This window comes from Struthio camelus, chromosome Z, assembly GCF_040807025.1.
Source record: "Struthio camelus isolate bStrCam1 chromosome Z, bStrCam1.hap1, whole genome shotgun sequence".
Lineage (NCBI taxonomy): Eukaryota > Metazoa > Chordata > Aves > Struthioniformes > Struthionidae > Struthio > Struthio camelus.
Genome location: NC_090982.1, coordinates 65,207,132 through 65,224,419, shown reverse-complemented (window position 1 = coordinate 65,224,419; position 17,288 = coordinate 65,207,132). Strand labels below are relative to the sequence as shown.

General features: G+C 37.2%; 1 protein-coding gene across 11 annotated transcripts in view; it reads left to right on the top strand.

The window, feature by feature from the left end:
* LOC104146915 (erbin) overlaps positions 1-17,288 on the top strand; it is a 114,919-nt gene that overhangs the window by 18,189 nt on the left and 79,442 nt on the right. For all 11 annotated transcript variants that reach the window (XM_068927481.1, XM_068927482.1, XM_068927486.1 and 8 more), the window contains one exon: positions 1,915-2,025. The gene's annotated coding sequence lies outside the window, so the exon portion shown is untranslated. The remainder of the gene's footprint in view (positions 1-1,914; positions 2,026-17,288) is intronic.

Genomic DNA, 17,288 nt, shown 5'->3' with positions numbered 1-17,288 from the left:
AATTAAATTAGTGCCTTAGCTTGTGTAACAACTCTTTGGACATTTTTCTTTTAGGATGGTGTTGATCTTTATTATCTAAGTATATTTATGTGTTCAGAAAGAATCTTTCATGTAACAATCTATGCATTGCTCATTGTTTATACAGTTTTCCAGTTCCTGTTTTCTTGCCACCTGGGGGTATAGTGAAGGGGTCCATGACTAAAGCACTAAAGGAGGCTGCCACAGAATTAAGACTTGTTAGAGGCTGTCCCAAGTTGGAACACGTGCTCTGAAGGAGTTGGCGTGTCTATCTGCCTATAAGGATGCCATTGTAATCTCAAGTTCAAGTGGAAGTTTAACCTTCTGTGGACGAGACAGAATGCAGGGGAGTAGAAATTCATTCTGCTCTTGTTAGTTTAGAGCCAAAGAAATCAAGCGATTTCAATTTTCACATCATAGAGCAGCAGCTCCTAAATGGGGTGTATGAATGAAGTTGCTAGCTGAATGTAAACTTGATTTAGTCCTGTGCTTCTCTTAGTATTTTTAGTCATACAGAATTTTTGGCCATAGGTGGCAAAGCAATAGGAAAATTTCAGAAGGAAAGTTCCAGAGCCACTGCCATAAGGGATAGCAACCCAAATTTCTCGTTCTCCAGCAAGCCAGAGAAGTTGTAGTACAGTCGTGGAACCCTGGCATCCTTCAGTGGCTCTAGCTAACCTGGCCACGGCAGCCTGGCCAGCTGATACCAGCAGTGTTTTTGGAAATGGTAGCTGAGATGCAAAACAACTGCTAAACAATTATGTCAGTATGAAGAGTCTAGGGTTTGCTAAGTCACTGAGTATTCTGGAATTGGCAAAAACAGTTATTTTAACAATCACTCTGTTGCTCATAGTCTTAGTTAAATAATTCCTAAAATTTCCCCATTTTGCATCTATGCATAGAATGCTATGTGAAAACAGTGTATTAGTCAGAATCTGATATCCTGAAGAACTTTTTTTTGGTGTGGGATATTTGCTGTTTTGAAAGCGGATGACAAAACTATTCTTCTGTAATTCACTGTGCTCCCTTTTGTCTATATTTTGTCACCTTATTTGAACTGGCCCCAACAAATGTCATCAAGATGAGGTTATGGGTGTGTTCCATATACGTTTTAGACTTACTGTATTATTCCAGCATGCTAGCCAGGACCACATAATAAAACTTTGTATCCTCAACTTATAGAGTACATGGCAATACTCCACAAAAGCTCTCCAGGCAGAATTAGCTTCTCAGAAATAGATCCAACTACTTGTGAGCAACTGTCTCCACTCTTGCCAATGGCTGTGGCTGCGGACTTTCAATAAAAACTCGTGTTAAGCTAAATGAAAGGTGGCTGGCAGGTCCAATTAAAATAATTGCAGCTTTTTTAAAGCCTCATCTGTTGCTAGGGGTTGTATTTCCCCATGAGGGCTGTGGGAGTATTTGTGACACAGTGTGGGTGGTATAGATTCTTTCAGAGAATGTGTTTCAGATTTACTGGAATGGCAGCGCTTTAACAAGTTACCTAGTTTAAGTCCTGCAAAAAACTTACTACGTTTTGTTAACCTCAGACATGACAATTCCCTTTCTGTTATTTGTATGGATGGCATTGGTTTGAACTCAAACTTATTAGCGAGCCATATGTTTTGGCTTTGGCTGGTATAGAAGGAGTAGATGATAATACTACCTTTTCTGTGTTTTGGCACGCTGTCTCTGGTGTTCTTATCGCTTTTGAGATTTGGTAGAGGGCAAAAATGAATAATTGTAGAATGTTTGTGGTGGTGGTAAGTTATAGTACAGCTTCTGTGTTTTTGTGTTCTATTTGATGTTAATGTCTGGCTTCCAAACTGTATTACATTTCTATAAGACCCCTGATAGCCATCATCCTGAAAACATTTTTGTAATTATTTTTTGCAGTTCCATGTGAATGGTTTAATAAACTCCATTCTGCATCCTGGTGATTCTGTGGTCCAGTTCAGAAACTGATTGATTCCTATGGTGTGAATTGGAAGAGGTGCAGTGATTCGGGTAAGTGACTATCCAGATGTGTTGAAGGAGATAAGGAGAGGGATATGTTGTGAGTGCATTTGTTTCTGTTGTTTATTGTTGTTCCAATTACTCTTCAGTGTGCTAATAGGAAATCTCTTATCCTTACGTAAGAACTTTACTTTTTTTTTAATTGCTGAATCTATATTACAGTAGCTTGTAGGGAAGGTGCATAAAAACTGATGATTGTGGCTGCTTTCTGGCAAAAAGTGCCCTGGAAAGTGATTGCAAGTTAGCATTTATATTGTAGGTAAATACACACTTGCTCATGGGCAGGCTCCACACGCATGGATCACAAAGTATTCTATGTATCTGTGGTTTTAATGTGCTCATATTCTTCTATATGAGCACTTGTGTAGAGACAGTCTGTCTTCCATTGCTTCTGGTATGATTTTCTGCGTTGTTTACTTGGAATGTTATGTAACATGTGTAGAGCAGTCATTTTATGACAATGTGTTCAGGTACTTCTGTGCAAAAAATAATTTCAAACAAATACTTCTGCCTTGGGTAAGCTAACTTAAATACTGTTATTGTATCTAGAGAGATGTTAATATGAATGTATATTTTTCCCAATTACAAGCATGTACTTTCTTGGTTTTATGTATTTTTATATTTACATAAGGTTAATGTTGGTTTGTGATAGCCTTTTTTTTAAACAAGAGATGAAACTAAACTTTTTGTTTAAACTTATTTTTTATCTCATCATTCAACAGCAGATGCACTTAGTGCCTCTCGAAGAGTTAACAGGATACTATAACCAGAATGTAGTAGACTTTTTTTTTTTAATGTAAATGTATGCCTAGTTGAAATGTTGAAGAAGATCTTTAATAGACCACAGTACATTTCAATCTTAATACAGTGGAGGAGGAATCATTGTGCTGGTCCTCATTAGGACCTTTGAGCAAACACATTTTTCGCCCTTCTTGCCCCAATGCAAGAATGTGGAGAGAATACACACACAGATATTTGCAACTACGCACACAAAATGCTTGACTTTGGGAGGGAAGTACATTTTAATAGCAAAAATACTGTTGACAATGCTTAATAGCATTACAGAAATGATGCACTTGGAAATGCAGGTGCATTACGACATTTAAATTTATAACAGTGTTGAAAGCTAATACAGATTCCGGGGAAAGTGATTTGGAAAAAAAAGTAAAGAGAAAAAGCAATTTTGTTTTCAGAAGCAGATTTTCTCTTTTTGAGAGGAAAATCTTAACTGGGTTTATAAAAATACTTGAAGGTATTCTGTGTGAGTGCTTCAGATTAACCGATTCCCTGTAATCAAGGATCTATAGAAGCAATAAAACGTCCTTCCCCCCCCCCCCCCCCATTATATTTCTGAGGTTTCTTTCACTGTTCTCTGAAACAAATTGATGTCACAAGAGAGTTGCAGTTTTGTGATCTGGATAAGCTGAGACTTTTCATAAGCTATGACTTTCATATTTACTAGCAAGCTAGCAGAATGACAAAGCAGGGAGCTCAAGCAGCAGTGCATAGCTTTGATTTAGAGGTGGTCCTTTTCTTTGTTGTTATGCTATTCATATTGTTCAATAGTTTTTCCTAATGTGCCTAAGAGTAGACTGATAATAATCGAACATCTGTGAAACCAACTGTTTTAGATTAGATTCTTATTTTATTATCCTATTTTCATTGTAGATCTGCTTGTTTTGGCATTGAAATGCTTCTTAAGTCTACTTAAGATAATTCAAACGGAATGGTTAATCTGTAGTTCAGTTGCTTTGCATTAGTTTGCTCTTACTTTATGTGTAGCCCTTCATTCATTCGTAATTGTTGATTTGTGGGACAGACTCGATTAATAAGCCTTTTTTTTTTTGGGGGGGGGGGGGGGGGGTCTCAACTGACTAAGATGACCAGGACTGAGAAGCAAGTGATGTCTTTGCAATAGGCTTGTAGCTACAAGCCTATCTCAAGTAGTTGAATTGTACAGCATAATGTGATGAAGTATTTACTGTAGTATTGCAAGGGACATAATCAGTGTTTCTGATGTTTTCTGATCCTCTTGGATAGAGATTTCCTACCGCTGAATTGAGTGTATGTTCTCCAAATTCTTCTCAAAGTTTTGAAATAGATAATTTTCTGGAAAAGATGCCATAACTTGTCATGGTATTAAATCCAGAGTTAGCACACTGCTAAATGATTAGATCCAGAACAAAGATAATGTATTAATTTGTGTTTACAGGTACTAAAAATACCCAGTGATAATATAGATCATGAGTGACTTCTTACTTGAGTATAGCTGAAATGTGAAAGAAATTTTAAAATGCTAGAATTTCAGATCTTTATTTCCCTATTTCTAATCCATGTTCTACCTAGTAATTGAATTTGACAAGTCCCAGAAATCTTCAGTCGTATGGTATATTGTGGTCTCTTTTGCAGTGGAGTAATATTTTATATTTGGTCTTCTAACTACATCTTATTTAAGCTGCCTGAAGAGTTGCATCTGAATAAATAAATAACAAAAAAAATTGTTTAGAGAGGAGCCCTATCTCTATCCCATCCCTTCAATATTCTTGTGGCTCCTTTATTCTGAGTTTTTGGACACGTTCCAAGCTTCTTATATAAGCTTTGGTCTGCATATTTATTCTGTGAGCCCTCTTGACTTGCTGATTCATTTGTCCTTGTAGCAGTAAACATTGGCCCAGTTCTCCTCCTTCCTAGTTCTATTGACAAGTTTTGGCATGAAGTGCCTGCTCCAACCTATCTCAGGTGGTTCAGTTACGAACGTTAATTAAGTCAGTGCAAGACTTGTTTTATCCCGGCAATCTGTATCGGGAACCCTGTCTTTCTGTCAGCTTCGTGTCCTCTGTAACACAGAGGAGGCATGAACAAGCTATCTCGATAGGTAGATAAAACAACTTGGCTTCATGGACGTTCATAAAGTCTAAACTGAACATTCCACAAAACAGCCTGAAATATTTTAGTGTTGAAGGAGAGTAGTTAGTTAAAAATGAGTGTGCTGCTAATGGAGCCTGTCTAAAACAAGATTAGGTTATCAAAGGGTTGACTTGTGTGATAAGCTTCCTAGTTCTGACATGGCCAAAACTGGATATTTGAAGGAAAACCACATTCATCCTGAATGTATCTAGGCAAATTTGTTTAATTCTATGCAAAGACTAGGAATTAGGAAACTCTTTTGCATTGTGTAAGCAATTCTTGGATACTATTTCTCAATTCAGCAACTATCAAATAAAAAACATTTATTATGCAGTGCTATAAATATGCCTCGTGGTTTCAGAGGGAAAGTATGGAGAGAACACTTCTAACTTATTTAAATAGCATGACACATTCTGGCTTCCTCCTCCCCTTTCCTCTCTCCTCTCCTATTTCAGCTACATTGTTCAGTGGAGACAGAATTAAGTGCCAGCAAATGTATACAAGCAAACCTCCTTTTGATACTGTCTTTGAACTCTTGACTGACTGGAGTTTACTGGTTCAGGAGTATGTATGCCTATTTCTTCAGTTTAGAAGTAGCTTCTCTGTCATTCATAGAGGTTACTGAATGTTCCTTCCTCTTTGAGTGTTTTCCGTGGAAGAATTTTTCCCAAGGATTTATTTGCATCTGTCATAATATGGCCATATGTTTTCCTGCTGTTGGAAGAAATGGCAGTGACGCAGAAATGTCTAGTAAAATGCACTACTTTAAATGATGTCATAGGTAGCCAGGGGAGGATGTAAGGGATGTGCCATAGTTTGTTTTTACTGCCAAAATATTTTCTTTCACATAAAGTGCAAGTTGAATCATTTCTTGCAGTACTACTATCATGTCTGGAGGGCTGTACAACAATTGTGTGGAGAGCTGGAAAGACTGATGTGCTAGAAAACTCCACATCAGTATGAGAGATACTGCCCATCACTGAGGAGGAGTGGAAAATGGAGCAGGCTAGTTCACAGCTAGCTATTTTGCAGTTGGTTCAGACATCATACATGGGAAGCATGATATCACTAAGAAAATATCACTATTTCCTTAATAGGAAAGGGGTCATACAGGAAGAATACTTTGTATCTAAGAACATATAATTACCACCAATTTATCAACCTGCAAATTTCAGAGAGTCATTGAATGGAGAATGTCCTGAAGTCCAGGCTGCCTGGCTGGCAAGCATGTCCTTTTGCATTTCAGCATTGAATAGTGTGTTTTCAAAAGAATGAAGAGGCTGCAGGTGATCTTCAAACTTCTCTCCTGACAGCGAGCCAATGAAGACAAAAGGATTATAAAAGTGAGATAGCTGGCTAGATGAGCGATGAAAAAACAAAGTGTTGATTTTTATGAAAGGCAAAAGGATGGATTTTTCTAAGAGAGAAAATTTGAGGTAAGCATTGATTGTAGAGTACAAGCAAATAGAGTAAAGCATGTACAGGAAGGAAAAAGCTTTATTTCCAGTATCTTCTTTTTGTATTAAAAGAAGAGAGTTGATCAAGGACTGTGAATAACTTTAAGGATCTAAAGGGGAAAAAAAGTGTTAGGTTCTCAGTTTAAAAAAAAAAAAAAACGTTTAGGGGGAAAAGCTTGGTCTGTTCAATATCACTTGTCCTTGGTGGGAAGAGTCATGTGATTAGATGGTTAAAATAGCTGCCTATAACTTAGGAAGGACCAACTGAGGAAAAGGGAAAGAGTGTTATTTTTAGTTAAAAAAGCCTTGCCTATTAACTTCTGACAACTGAAAAATACAGGACATTAATACTTGTTAATTGGTATTCTCTGAGGTAAGCCACAGGATAAATACCTAGCTACTGCAAGCCATTAAATTGCAGTCATGTTCAGTATGATGAACTCTTGTAAGTACAGGAAACTTCATTTTTATGTGCAAGTGGTCTTACACTGCTAATACTAAAATGTTCATTTAAAAAAAAGATGATGGATGCAGTATTCTTAGAAGCCAGTGCAGAAGGATGAAGAATAGCAACTGACACTGAAAGGTACCAAGTGAGTGCATAATTTACGATGTCTCTGATAAAGTGTAAATGACTATGAATTGGTTTTGATTTTACATAATAAATATGAAGTGTAATCAATAGCATTTATTTATTCCTTTTTCCAAAGACCACTTGAAAGCCATTCAGCTAAATCATCTGTATAGAAATTCCTTTTCCCCTCCAATTTTAAAGGGAAATCAGTTAAGGTTATTCTATTAGATGCTTAGAAAGCTACAATTTTAAAACAAAATAATGCAGGAGTGAAAAGTGACCATCTGTTAATTAAATTAAAAAAGACGCAGAAGTGGCTATAGTTTAGAAGCTAAAGACTGCAGAAAGTGAAGGTAGCAGAAAATTCACCTAAAACATGTTGTATGCTCTATTAGGCCCACTGAGATGCTTGAGAAGGTGATTAAAAAATCCAATACTTTGTTTTTAATATACTCGGGAGATATAGTTCAGTTACTTGATGTAATTCAGAAAATCCAAGAAGACATGGTGATCAGACTCCTCTGTAGGCTAGTTCAACGGACAAGTGGCTCACTTCTTTTAATTCCTGATCTTTCACCATACTTACATCTGTATCTTCGATTTGTATTTAGTTTGTAGGATTCATGATTTTTCCCTAGTCTATCATGCAAAATAATACTTTCTTCTCATGTTACCCTTCTCTCCGCCTTGAATTAGTTTCTTCTGTCAGAGCAGACCACACTTCATCTTTTGCATGTTACTCTTGGTATTTGAGGATATAAAGCTGCTTGATCTGCCTCTCTTCCTTGGTTATATGAAGAAGCCTCTGTGATCTTTTGGCTACTATCAGGCTATTTAGAACTCAAGCTGTTCTCTTGCTTAATATAGATGCTTATATGGCTGGTGCTGATCCTGCATTCCTTCCCTACCCTCTGTGCTGAAATACAGACTTCTTCTATGTCTATTCACAGTTATAAATGTGTTCACATTTACTTAGCAGCTGAACTATCTCCTCTCTAATTCAGAGACAAAACTCCTTTAAAGCATGAAGGTAATTTCTTCAGCTGTAATTGAGTTAATCAGAGCACAAGAAAAAAATCTTGCTTTTAGATGTCAAGGAAATTGCTTGAATACTCTTTTTCATCATTTGCTCTCAATACAAATCAAATTAGAGTTGAAGGCTGGTTTCCACAGATCACTTATTTCTCTGTTATATGGGAATACATAGTCAGGTCATAGTGTATTTCTTCATTTGAATCTTATGTTTGTATCAAATTTTATTTGCATTTTTGCTAGCTCTTGGTCGGGACAGTAGAGAAGGAGATCCTGTGTACCTTTCTGATTTAAGTTTTTCTGGTTAAAAAGGCTGAATGCTTTTAGCAATGTAATTCTGTTGGTCTTGTTATGCATATGCTTCTACAAATGTAATGCACGTAATGCATTTTAATAAATGCCTAAAATCATTTTTTTTCCAGATGGCATGATTGCTCTTTGAGGATGTAACCCAAAGGAGTTGTAGAAAAGCAGCTGGAATCACCTGTCATGATTCAACAGAATTGTAGCATAAAAAACAGATTGTATGCCCTCTATGACAGGCAGAGATAACCTAGCTGGATGAAGGAACACACTGCAATGTTGGGGGGTGAGGGGAAGTATTGATTAGCTTGATGAACAATGATATTTGCACATCAGCAGCCTAGTGATTGTCATGATCTTATTTTTGAGCATTGTTTTGAAGGCAAGAGGTAAGGAAAGATGAAGGAATGCACAATGAATTAATACTATAGGTCTTTCTGAGGATGGTTTCAAATGCTGCTTTGAAAGTTTGAGAATGGTAATAGAACTAAACTTCACTGACTGATCAGGAATTTACCTCTTGATTCTGAACGAGATAGATAATGGTATGGAAAATAAAGTGAAAATTAGCTGCTCATCTGTAATAGGGAACTGGAAACCATAATAGGGGTCCTTGGAACAGCAACACAGCCAAGGATTTTACTAGAAATTATTTTTATAGTAAGGTTTTGTTTTGGATGTATGGGGCGGGGGGAAGTGGGACTACAGGAATATGAGGGAGGAATGACTGAGAAGAGATGTGGGTATGAGTAACAAACAGAATAGTGGTGATTTCCACTAGCTGGTGAATCACCACTATCTAGTGATAGTTTCCAAAGCTGTAGGAACAGCTGCTGATGGCGGCTGAGACCAGAGTTCCGGTTTTATACCTATTGAATTTAAGTAGGCAATCCACAGAGGTGCTCATCATCTGCAACTTTCCTGTGAAATGGAAGCGTCAGGGAAACCTTAGTATTAGAAAGGCAGAGGAAAGCAACTGTAGGTGGCAAAGAACATACAGAAAAGAAAGAGGAACGGGCAGAGGAGGGGAGAGGAGTGGGCTAACGAATGGAACAGGAAATCCCAATGGAATAAATGAAGCAGAAGAGATGGTTCTTTTGGGGCTCTCACCTTCTAGAGAGTCTCAATGAGGACTTTTATCACTGGAAGGATCTCCTGTATAGCATACTAGGTCTCTGAGAAGCTTTGAGCTGATGGAAGCTGTGTTAGCAAACAAACTTAAGTCTTTTCTCTTTTGTGTGTTGTTTTTTTTAAATTTTCTTTATTTCCACATTTCTCTTAAGAGAGAAGACTTTGACTCAGAGTAAAGGCTTCTCTCTAAATTTCACTACTTCCAAAGTTTACCAGCTATAGTTTTCTTTAAATGTCTATTTAAAACAAACAAACACTTCAGTGGATATAAAGATGTGTTTTATGTAGAGAATGATTGCCCAGACATTTTTACATCTAGCAAGAAGGCCTACTTAAACAGAGAGTATTAGATAAATTGGTCAAGTTTTGTCTTAATGTTTGCTGTTTTTGGTTTAGATAGTGGCCTGATAGGTCTAATTAAAGCTGTTCAGATTGCTTTTTTCTTTTTAATTGATATAATGATAGTACTAGTGTTGTCTAACTTAGTGCACCTTCTGGTCTTTCTGAAAGCATAGATCGTGCTGTAAGCATTTATTCTCAACCCACCTTCTCATTGATGTAAAACCCCAGACTACTATTAACCTTCAATGCTTTTTTTCCTATACCTATATAATTTTATAGGAACACTGGACCATGTGCTTAGTCTCCGAGTGACTGCATTAAAACTGTGTTGAATTATTTTATCACTGACACTATCAGTCTGTCTCAGTTCTGATCCCTTAATGGTATTAAAATGAAAGCTGGTATCTAGAGTGGAATTAGTTCATTAATCTTGCTACTGATCTCTACTGAAATTTTTCCCTACTAGAAAGAAGTCTTGTGCTTTTTCAGCTGTTAATACACATGACTGGTCTGTTAAAAATCAGCCTGTGGAACAAGTTGAGGTCTTGTTCCAAAGTATCCTAGTGCCATACAGAAAATTGCATAGAGGTGCCATCTAATACAGTTTAATAAGTGACTGATTTTCCTCTCTAAAAGGCTAGAATCCACTAATCTGCAGGTGATTTGCTTTGCTGCTAAGAAAGCTTTAGGTGCAGACTTAAGTTTTCGGTTAAATCCTTCACTGTGTCCAGAAAACAGGAGGAATTGATCGAGATTAGAACACAAGTATCAGGTAGTTTTTAGAGCTTCCACCCTGCTTCCTCTCTCACTCAGAAGTGAGAATAGAACTGTACGTAAATGTTTGGCTATTAGATCTAATACTGCATTTTGTATATTACTAGAAGATACTGTGAACTGGAATGGGCAACTCCAGTACAAAGTATTTGGAAAGATGCATTAATACAATCAAAATGCAGTTCAAGGCATGCAGTTTGGGAGCGCTTTCATCCATGTGTGAAGGCCTCACGTTCCTCCAGGCAGTAAATTTCTCTGAGAAGACTTTTCAGACAGTGAGACAGATTGGGAATGAGAAACTCAGGGGTGACTTGCATCCTGTGTGCAACCAGCAGTTTGTGTGTGTTACACTATGCTACATTAATTTAGATCAAGTTCTTAATTAAACCATTAAGAATTGAGGCAAAAACAACCCTTGTTATAACCTCATTATCAGAGGGAAAACAACAAACTCATATCCTGATCTTTTCCAAACGCTGTCATCTTCTACCCGGAGTTTTAAACAACAGTCATATTCTTGTTTTTTCAGATTCTAAAACTATCACTTCTAAAATCCTTGCTTCGAACTGCTTGAAGTTCTGTCTGCAGAGGATTTTTTTTATCAGACAGGAAAAAAAGGACCATTTTGCAATCAATTGAATTCAGCATATTAATTTCCTTAAACTTTCTTATGGAGTTGGGGATTAATTACTTTGCAGCTATGCGATTTCAAATGACAGAAATCTTTATTACCTTCACGAACCTTTTAGTTCAAATGACTTGTGGTACTAGATTGCCTTTGCGTGTCAGACGAGGAACGTCATCCTGTTGCACAGTAAAAATCCAAGGGGATTGTAAAGCTTCATTTCATCCATAAAGCAAATCACTTCTAGAATAGTCTTTGTGGAAATATAAATTAACTTTGCAATACGGTTTGGTAGCTTTAAATTACATGGTAAAAAGTGACAATCCACACACTTCATCATCGCTTCTCAGACAGGTAGCGAGGAGATCTGACAACATGCCAAGGCTTAATGTTTATAAATTGGCTCAAACAATGAGATTGAGCAGCAGCATTAGTCTTCTCAGGAGTAACGTGATAAAGTCACACTAAAACAAATCATACCTCAATGGCAGATGGCACATGCCTGTATGAAATGTAATAGACTGAAAATACATTTTGGAAAGATGTTGCGTATGGTTAGTCATGGTCAAGTAGCTGTTGCACTTAATGATGAATTTAATGAGTTCCTACAAACAGGAACTTCAGTTTCCAGAAAGACACCTGTTTGATTGTTCACCACTTATTAAAAAGTTTTAACAGTGGACGCTTGCCTTGAGAGCTTCTCCCTACTTCAGATCAGGGTGCTTTTAAAATTCGTGTGATCCTGCTTTGTTCCTGTCCTACTATCTAATTCCTGTTTTGAATATAAAAGTGTAGTATTCCTCCTGGGTTTTTCTCTTGTTGTTGTTTATGGAGAACAGTGACATTCAAGAATTGATCTCCATAATGTACATATGGGATGAGTTAATGATACACTGTTATGCCAGCAAATTGATACACCAATTAATTTGCAGTTGACGTTGTAAAAAGTATCTGACAGTTCTTTTTCTGTGCTTTAAACCCACCCAAGCAAGCAAAACCATCTGAATATTTTTGTATCAATCTTTATGTTCAGAGCTCAGCTGCGATTGATTGCATTTGTAGTTATGAATGTTCAGCAATTTTGTAAGCAAGTTCTGAGACTGCTAATTATATCTGTAATCAAAACTGGTCAGTGATGTCTCATGGTAGAATCTTATAAAGTAGAGCAGGACAAAATAAATGCAGATGGAAGTAAAAGGCTCATCATAGCAATTTTTGATTAGAAAGTTATGCCTATTCACATATGGGGGGAAAATGACATCTAAATATAGATTTCAGGGTTGCTTAACTAGTACTGCTCACCTCTGCCCTGGAAGGAAAGGGAACTCAGGAATTTACGTGTCCTAACAATGACTTGGCTGATAGTGTGACCTATAATTAGGTACACAATTATAGCAACTGCTTGCTGTTACTTTCTGGTTTGTTTTTTTTAACAGTTTAGATTTGAAAAGTTCTGTCTTATGCTCTAATGAAATATGGGAAATGCCACAAATAAGGAAGTAAATGATTTATTGTGTTCTTAATGTCTATTTTCTAACTTAATTTCGGACAATAAGTAGGTGGTTATTGATACTGACAACCTATTCCAGTATATTTTATGCATTATTTGATAGACTTAAAATAAAAAGCCTTAGATGGTTCAGATAATAGCGCTTCAAACTGTGTCACATAATCTTCTGGAGCAGCCAGTAATAATACTTTGATAGATGGCCACAGACACAAGGTAAATATATGCATTTGGAGTGCCACTAGCATAGTCTGTAAAACTTGCTGCCTGGATTCTGTGTGTGCATAAGGCCCTGTTACCGATTCTGTCCACAGCTTCCTGTGTACTTAGTGGACTTAAACAGCTCTAGTATATAAAGTTGTGCATAAGCTATGGTAGAAATGACAAAGTATCTACCTGATGCAGTAGGTGTATTCAGAGTGCTTCTACCTAAGAAGGTTTGGAGGGAAATATACTGCCTTTATAGTTCTAATTCATGTTATATATATAAGTAATAGGTTATTCATTGGAGATGCTGGAGACCAGCATCATTCTAGATCATTCACCTGTTAGGACAGGAGAGCACACTGTAACAATCTCTTGGTCATTCAGATGAACAATTTGCCCTGGGATTTGTTTGATCAAATCTCACAAGCTGGCATTGGAAAGTTCAATATGCAATTAATTATTGTGTCCAAAACCTTTGCCAAATCTGCTTTTTCTTCTTCTCATGCTTAGTAGTCATATTCATTTTATTATTTAGATTGCTTCTATCTCCCTCTTACTAAGTAGTTAATGAATTACCTGTGTTTGTGAGTCAGCATCCATTTAATGCAATATTTAGCCAATCCACCCACAATGTGGGTGTTGGGTGGCACCTGCATTTTATGCACACCCATGGTCCCTAGGTCCCTATAAGACATGGTGCCGTATTTCTTAAGTACTGAGCAAACAAAATAAGAAGTGTCCCTCCCTAAAGTACTTCAATGTTCAATAAAAGATAAGAAGCAAAACGTATGTGTGATGAAAGTAGAAGGGAAAAAAAAGGGGTATGATGAGGGGCAGTGGGGAAGGAGGAGCGTGAGCGTCATAATAGTAGCATCATACAGGTTAATCGCCAATTTTGCTTAGATTAAATATGTCCTTTCTCATTAGTGGTATGAATTCTGGTGTAGTTTAGTGTCTGTGTAGTAACTCCGATTGTTTAATATTTTTAACTATAAATCTTACTACGGAAGTTTATGAAATGGGTATATTCAATCTCTTAAGCATGCCTATTCTCTCTTAGTCTTTCTTTGTGAAACTGTCCACTTTCCTATTTTTCCTTAGCCCAACAGAGACTGATGACGTGAAGGAAGGCCGAGGTCTGAGCACATTTCCTGTCACTAACAGTAATAGGTGTGGAGAAGCTTTGGCTATTTGGAGCTGTCACTGTCTGTCTAGGGTACATGTGCTGGCAGGAGACCTTTACAAATAGAGGGGGGGGAAAAAAGGTGAAAAAGGAGGAGAGTGGCATGGAGTGGAAAAGGAGGAGCAAAGAATGAGGGCACCAGATGCAAATAGTTTTCTCATGGACTTGCAGCCCCTCTTGTTATCCTGAGCTCTCTTGCTGCATTCTGTTTGTGGCACTAGTTGGCCTCCTGATGTGAAGTAGGTATGTCCTGTCCTTTCTAGAGTTGTTGCCAATTCTGCAGCTCCTGGGGAGAACTTTGAAATTGCTGAAACTTGGGTAAGAGTTATCATAACTTAAAAGAATGCGGGTGTTTTGATTTTTCTTTTAATCTCTAGATCGAGTCAAGTTAGATTCTTTGTCTTACCACTGGTGATAAAGCTTCTTTAGGGTGGACTGAGGCCTTGATGTAGCTTGCAAAGCTACTCATTTCCAGTCAATGAGTTAATACAAATGTCACTTAGAAAAGTGACTTAGTAAACAATTCCGATGATGCATGAGATGTACGCTGTAGCTGTTCTGAGTTCTGCTGGTTCGGTGGTCCCTAAGCATGATTTGTGAGATTGAGGTAAGTGAATTCATGAAGCTTTATCTCCTTGATTGAAGACCTCAGATGGTTTTCTGTTCTGTATGGTTTCTTTTTTTTTCTTTTTTTGCTGCTGTATTGTGTACCTCAGAGAGAAGAAACAAATTGATGTCAAAATAGATCAGTAGACCTGTTTTGTTTTTTGTGTAAAAAGCCTACGTTAGATGAATGCGGTGTTTAAGGATGTCAGGCATATTAACATTTCAAATGCTTGATTTTAAAAAAACCTTGCTAATATACTTTTTGTAACACTAAGTTTTGAATATAAAATCAAAGAATCAAGTCTCTGTATTTTCTACTTTTTCATTCTCAGTTTGGTCTCTGTTTGTTTGAGCCGATTACAGTGGCATCACCCTGAAAACACCAGGGGATACCAGTAAAGCCTAAGCAGGACTGTTATATCTGAGGAGGATTAAATTGTTAGTATATACTACTGTGTTATTACTGTTTTGCAAAACAACCCTGATTTGCAGAAATTAATAGTTTGCAAATCTGAACACTTGCTGTGCTTTGAATGCATTACCTCCTGCAAATTAGTAATAATTTTCAATTAAATAGTGATTTCTCTAGTCTGATTTCTGTCCACTGATATGTAATGTCTTGGTTCTGTAAATGGATTCTCCTGATACCTTTATTTTTTTAATATAGGAAATGATACCCGAATTAATGTGGGATGGGGCATTGTGTATCATTAATTCAAGAATGATTAAATCAACATATGATTATTCATCTGATTAAGACTTGAACAGAGTATCTTGGATACTAGTTATGTCATCTTGGTAATTTTGCTAGAATGGAGGCAAGGAAGCGTATCTCTTCGTGGTTTGTGAAAAACACTACATTTCAGCTTTCTCTACTGGAAGTTTTTCCAAATAAGCCAACAGACCTCCTTCCTATCATACATACCAACACTGAACCTTAATTGACAAGTGAAAATGTTGGTGTTGGATCTAATATTAAAGTTGGCCCTGCTGTGATGTATGTGGGGATGGGAGGGTGTTAGACCACATGACCTGGAGATGTTATTTCCAACCTGTGTTATTCTGCAATTTTAATTAGTTAGGGGCCAGACAATGGAAAATAGCATGCTGTATCTCCCTTCTTTTAGGGGGAATATTGTGTTTAAAGGTAATGAAACATCAGAATATGAATGTCTATCTGCAACAGCTAAGCCTTCTGTGTTGTAAATATAACTGTTTATGCTTAATAACAATGTTATATTTAGTTCTTATTATAGAAGAACTTTTCAGAGTATACCTCTAGGACTTGAGCTCTGAGAATGGAGGGTCTTGATTCTTTAGTTTTAAGAGTTGAAGAACTCCCTCCTTATGCTTATGTGTGGTAATCTTTCACACACAATATTACACTCAACTGTACTAGTCAATTCTGCGCTAATTGCACTGTTATAAAGGAGGGGGGTTTGCATCCCTGGTACTTCTAAATCCATTTATTTTGTTGCAAAGCCACACTTCGCACTCATAGCATTTACACTGTGGGTTTTTGCTGTTATATCCACAGAGGTGAGAGAAATCATTTGAAAACAGTTTGCTAAGAAATTTGAGTTCAAATTTGCTTTGTTTATGCCTTGGAAATCTGTTTGGAGACTCTTCTTTGTTGACCAGCTTCCCCAAGAAGCAGCAATTGACAACAAAATTAAATACACCTGTTTTTTGCATACATGAAGATATGCATGTATGTTATTTTCTTGACCATCTTGTCCAGAAGTGCTGTTATGATACTGTAAGTATTGAATAAAATTTTATTATGCTGGGCACTATATATTTCATTCAGTTTTAAGATAATTAAAAATATCTCTGAGTTCTAGATGCCCTGGCAAAACAATCAGGCTTTAAAATAATAATTTATGTTGCACTTCAGTCAGTCAGGGTCCTGCAGAATCTCCTTTTCCGTTTCATTATTATTGAGAAGCATACCATATCCCTTGGCAGAACACTTCTCAAATGGATGTCCCATGTAGTATACTAACAGTGTTGCTAAATGCTGAAAGCGAACATGAATCTTGGTGTACTCATGGAGAACACTCTGTTAGCTGTCAGCTTCCTGCAGTGAAGGATTGTCTGCCAGCAGCTGTGACAGCGTTGTAAGAGGAGGGAGCAAATCTTCAAGTAGGTCAGTCTCATGCTGCTTAAGGCAACATATCGTAATAGATGTCGTAGGCCTCTCCACCCGAGACCAGGAGAAAGACGGTGCAGCTCCTGGAGCTTGTGTCAGATGTTCTCAATCTGTTCAGCAGAGGTGGTTTCTCTACTTCGCTCTAAATGTCTGGCCTCTATTCAAACACCGAGGTAACAAGAAACAGTAAGGGACAGTGACATCTGCTTCCAGAAAGAACGTGGTGCATGCTTATTGATATTAGTCTCTGAAACCTCTCCATCTCACTGCTCCTCTTTCCTTCCTCTTCTCCTTACCACCCAAACACAGGAATCTGACATTAACTAAGCTTATTTTGGACTACAAACCCTTCTATTTTAAGTGTCAAAAGTCTGTTTGATTTCAAAAGGCACGCTATGTAGAGATAAATATTTTGCAAGCTAAACTTATCTTGTATTTCCTCAGTTAAGATCAT